This window comes from Seriola lalandi, unplaced genomic scaffold (assembly GCF_002814215.2).
Source record: "Seriola lalandi dorsalis isolate HSWRI2012SDOR001 ecotype SW California unplaced genomic scaffold, Sedor1 jcf7180002054911, whole genome shotgun sequence".
In the NCBI taxonomy this organism is placed as follows: Eukaryota; Metazoa; Chordata; class Actinopteri; order Carangiformes; family Carangidae; genus Seriola; species Seriola lalandi.
In genome coordinates, this window is record NW_019525463.1 from 153614 (window position 1) to 159635 (window position 6022).

Below are 6022 nucleotides of genomic sequence, written 5' to 3' on the forward strand. Positions count from 1 at the left end.
TGTCATTTTTCTATCTTATATGCATGTTAGATTGTTTGTTTCAGCGTGTATGCATATGGGTGTGTGAGTGTGTTCAGTGCTGTGGAGCACTGAGCTGTGTGATGAGGCCGTAGAGGCAGTGGGGGTGCAGATGGTGTACTGAGGCCTGAGGACAGTCAGCCTGTCCATGACTCACACTCAGCAAGCCAGCAACTTGCTCTCTCCCTCTGCCATTGCTCTCTCTTTCCTTGGTGGCCCAGAAACTAGAATACAACAAGTGTGTGTGTGTGTGTGTGTGTGTGTGTGTGTGTGTGTGTGTGTGTGTGTGTGTGTGTGTGAGAGACGGTGAGAGCGGCTGTCCGGTTGAAGCTGCTGACATCCTTTTCAGGACAGATTTACCACTGCAGAACAGCACAAAAGCCTTTTGTCCACAGCTCCACTTTTATCTTACTCACTTTGTCACTATCGTTCTACCTACTGCCATCTCACTTGGCTCCTCGAGAACCTTTACACATGGAGGAAGGGGATTTGGGGCTTTGGAGCTTATATCCTGATTTTCTCAGTTTCTTGAATGAGGGATTAGGATTGAAAAGGGTCACAGGAATTGCTTTACTTTCAGTCTGATCGATGTAGGGGGATGTTTTTCTTAAAAATCAAATATTGATCCCCTATTTTCTCTTAGCATGAAAAGGTTGTCACATCCAAAGTATTGCTTTCTGGTTAGCATACATAGGGACTGACTATATTAACAATGGACCTCAGCCGTTAAAGAGTTCATTCTCTATCAGGGTTCATTGCCGAAATGGTTGAAGAACCCCTGTTTAACAACCCTCTTGAAGGGCTTCACAAATTATAAAAAGGAAACCAAAGTGATGGGTTCATATTCCCATGGTGTAACGGTTGTTAAAATCTTCAGCTTGAGATCTACAGTAAATTAAATTTAGTCTCAAAAGGGCTTATTAAAGCATGTCAGAAATCCCGTCATTTTTCGACCCACCAGACACAGACCTTGTAGTGAGTTCTTTTGGATCCCAAATGATAACCAGCCTTAATGTGCCAGTCAGCGTCTACCGCCACAGCTAGAGGCAAAGACTGACATTTCCAGGAGTCTGGTTTCACTGATGCAGTAGCAGTATTTTCAAAGCTTGTTTCTACTTGGAGGTCCAGGAAAATGAAATACTTTCTTTTTTTTTTTTTTTATGTACATTTCATCATTTTTTTTTTTTTTTTTTTTTTTTTTTTTTTATGTGATCAAAATATAGATGGTGATAAATGTCTAACCACCATATCAGTTACATTGTTACAGCCCAGCCAGGAGCCTGATATGTTTATAGCGTTGTCGTCACAAGGCCACTGCAGTTTTACAAGAGCTTGATTTTCAACTAGAATGATTATCTAGATAGTCTTGACATGGTCCATTTTTATTTTCTTACCTGAACTGAGAGGCCACATGGCAAGTTTTAGAAAACAACACTAAGAATCTACAGCAATGCTATCACTTGTGTGAGCTGTACTTATAGACGCAGCAGTGCTTTGAGCTAAATGCTAACACAAGCATGGTAACAGGCACACGATGACAATGTTCACATGCTGATATTACGGAGGTTATAATGTTTATCATGTTCACCATCTTGGTTTAGCGTGTGTTAGCATGCTAATATTCGCAAATTAGCACTAAACACAAAGTACAGCAGAGACTGATGGGAATGCCATTAGCTTAGCAGGTGTTTGGTCATAAACAAAAAGCATTGAACAAATTAAATTTTCAATCTGATGTTGGCATTGGATGACAAGTCTGAAGACCAACAATGTTACTACAATTCATTGTGACAGGGGCATGAATATGTGTTCCAAATATCAAGGCAATGCATCTAGTAATAAGACATTTCACTCAAACTTACAAATGTCTCGTGGAGCTTGTGGAAAAAGTATGATTAATCCTTTACACAGCAATCCATATAATAGTTGTTGAGATATTTCAGTCTGGTCCAAAGTGGACCAGTGGACCAATCAACTGACTGACATTTCCATCACCAGAGCTACATCGCTAGCATAGCTGAAAATTCATGAAACTGAGCCGTAGCACGAGGAAGATAAAATACACAGCTGACAATCTGTAAATAACACTGTTTCTAAAAATTCCCAGAAAGTTGACTTTGCAAAGATGGAAAGCTTTCATGTGACAGCTTCAAGAAAACTCTGCTAAGCAGAGAATGTATGCAAGTCTTTCAGTCCCGCTCACTCTGCTTCTCCAATTATACTTGATATGTCTGTTTGGCTGTCTCCCCTGTCTTTCCTTTGAGAATTGAGGAGATGACGAACGAAGATGGGAACAATGCACCCCCGCACACCCTTTACCCCACATTCATGGACACGCGCAGAAACATATAAACACTTACCTACCCCATTAACATACAGAGCGAAACACTCGCTACAACTCTAGGTATGAGGATAAACATCCTTCTGCAGATACACACAGAAACACATACACACTCCCATGTCTACTTTTGCCCTCACGCTATTTGTCTACATGTAGCGAAAGAGAAGGGGTAACAGTGCTGTGTATTTGAGCATGACTGGGCTGATGTGGCTGTGGCCTTACATGCATGAGTAAGACTGTACAGTGCATGGCTTCAATACCCTACAGGCCCAGCAATGGGTAGTAACACACTGACACAGTTATCCGACCAGACTAATCAGGTCTGGGACTATGTGTGTGTGTACAAGTGTGTAGGAGAACCTTTGTATGTATATGCATGTCTTCATGTGTGGGTGTGACCTTTTCGTACACTTGCTGGGAAGCCTATACAATACTCCATTCTCTTCCACTGCCCTCTCACGTGGATGTGGATTTAATAAATAAAGCACGAGTGTGTGTACGTGCATATACGTCCAGCTCCTTGAGTGTCTCGTGTCCCGTCACGCATCTATGACCTCACATGTGACATAAACACCTCTGTCCCTCTGCGATGGCTTGCCTCTCCTCCTCTACATCTTCTCAAATTCATAAATATCTCTCCTGCCAGAAAAAAACCTGTCAGATGTGTCAGAGTTTTCTATGGAAGCTCTTGGCAGAGGATCATGCTCTCTTACAACCATCTGACCCAGTTTCAGTCCTCACATCCCCACAGTTAAGATGCTGAGGGATATTATTATGCATTATACACAAAAAAACACACACACAAAAACGCAAACATTTAACCAAGTCTGCATCATTGCACATTACAACAAACTTCCCTTGTCACAATGAAATGGTGTGGTACACCAAATCTCCAAATACACACATGCACATATACTACAGTAGCTTGCATAAGTGTTTCTCCAAATCAAGCAATCCAGTATGAAATTAAAAAAAAGACAGTCCCATCGTTAATCCAGTCTAAATCAGTCGGTCTGGGAGCATCAATTTAATGAGTAAATTAGAGTGCTGCCGCTGCGGCACTACACTCATCTGCACTCATGCCTGTGATCCTCCTATTCCATATCAGCTACAAACAGGGGAACAGAGACAAAGACGGAATCTGAATGTAACTGAATGTATCCGACTGTGTCTAAATGTATTTTCTAACCTGTTTGTCATCCTGCATTTATGCATCGTGTTTGGAGTAGTGGTTGATGATCAGAGGTCAAAGACCTGAATCAAAGTGTTCAGTGAGTAATAGAAAATGATGACAGAACCAAAGAAGAAACAAAACAATACAAGGAGGGAGGAGTGGAGCGAAACCAGTGAATAAAGAGAGAATGAAGAAAGGGAAGAAGATAAGGAAGAAGATAAGGAGGCGGTTAGGACAAAAAAAATGGTAGATGGGTATAATACACAGAACAAATTATCACAAGTGTGATGCAATAAGAGATGAATTGAATGCATGGGAGAATGAAGGAAGGGTATAATCAAGGGAAAGACATGTGGAGGCAAAAAAGACACCGAAGAAGAAGCAGGTAAGGAAGGAGCAAGAGGAACTAATAAAAGAATGAACAAACAAACAAATGTAAGGCACAAAGAGGGATATAGGAATAGGAAATAGGAATAGGAATAGGAAAAAACAGGGAGGCAAAAACAAGGAAAGAAAGGCAAGGACGGATGTATGGACCAAAAAGCAGGAACAAAGTAAGAATGTAATGGACACAAGGAGGGATGTGCATAAGAAATGATGGTGGGAAAGAAAAAGAGACTGGATAGATACAAAATAGAAGAATGGCCAAAGTACGAGAGGAAAGTATGCAGTAAGGACAAAAAAAAAAAGGAAGCAAAAAACAGAGAGATGACTAAATGATTGGAAGGGGGAGAGAAAGGTCCTTAAATAGAAATAAAAGAGCTGCCACTCCACTGTGACTCCCCGTTGAGCCTATGAATGGATCACTGGCTTCACCACGACACTCACTGACCTGCATAACAGCAACCAATTAACACGTTGTCACATCTGATGCCAACTTGATCGAGCACCAAAGAGGTGGGAGAGGTGGGGGTGGAGGGTCATGGTGATGGTGTGTATGAGAGAGAAAGAGAGAGACAGATATTGAGAAAGACAGAAGAATAAAATCGGAATACATCTCCACTGCCACGAGCCAAATATGAGTGAGTGAGTGAGTGAGTGAGTGAGTGAGTGAGTGAGTGAGTGAGTGAGTGAGTGAGTGAGTGAGTGAGTGAATGCAGTGACGGGACAGTAGGTGTGCAACTAATGATGCCGCCTTATAAATGAGGCCGACATATCCGTTCACACTCACACATTTCCATTGTATGACCCTCATTATCCCCCTGCGGATTTATGTGATGTGCATTTATTTGTGTGCATATTCAAAAGCACAGCCAGATTAAGAGAACAGTATTTTTTTTTTTAAATGGATTCAGGACGAGACTGAACGTGCGTGCCTTTCATTATTCATGTCTGGTTTAGTGGCAGTATCCTGCCGCCATGGAGAGAAGTACAAAGAGAAGTAAAAAAAAAATGAAAAAAAAAGAAGTGAGGCAGGAAGGGGGAGAGGAGAGAGGAAGGACAACGTGAAAGATGAGGGAAATAGGAGAATTAGATGAGGTAAAAAGGGTCAGAGAGAAACATTATCTTTTGATGTACTTCAGTGAAACAGCTCATTACAAACCAGAGCAACAAAAGTAGAAAAAAATTCTCCAGCTCCCACACACACACACCCACATACAAAGGCACAGCAGCATATGACTGAGAATACAAAACAATCCACAGTAGCCCACAGAGGCGCGATTGACATTATAAAACATACAGTGAGAGACGGGGATGAAGGCAGGTGAGACAGTCAGAAGAAGAAGTGAGAGAATGAAAAGAAAGTGAAACATCTCGGTATTTCTCTGGCCCGGTGAACTGAGGGCATTCCAGGATGGAGGGAACTCTTTATACTCCACCTCCTCCAGGCCTCAAGCTGCCTTTCAGCTCCCTCCCTCAATACTTTGAGTCTCTCCCCTCCCTCTCTCTCTCCTTCTCCCTCTTATCCATTCACTTTCTCATCACCCCTTCCTCCCCTGCTGTGGATTTGCACCCGCCTCCTCCAAATTCCACTCAGTTATTTTCATTTTGGGTAATTTTTATTCTGCCGATGTTTATTCATGACGAGGTTCTGAGAGAGAGATAAGAAGCCAAGTGCTGAGCTGGCCCCGAGGGCTGCAAGGGCTCCAAGTCAGTCTGTACACACACACAAACACACAATTCAAATGCACATAAACACACACACACACACACACGCATGCACACGCACAGGTACACACAAGCACATGCTTGCATACACGCTCACGTAAGGGCACACACACAGACACACAAGCACATGTTTGCATACACGCTTATGTAAGGGCACACACACACACACACGCTAACCCTGCCTTAAACAGACACACACAGTTTTTTTTGGTTTCTCATCACGTACAAATGGAGGTGTTTAGTCCGTGAAACGCCACTGTCGTTATCAGATTGAGACTGAGCCGGCTGCCTCCCTTCACTGTGTCTGTTTGTCAAGGAGAAAATCTATTTTTTTTTTTTTTTCTCTGAGATGTCAGTACCAAAACATGCCTGACCCTCAT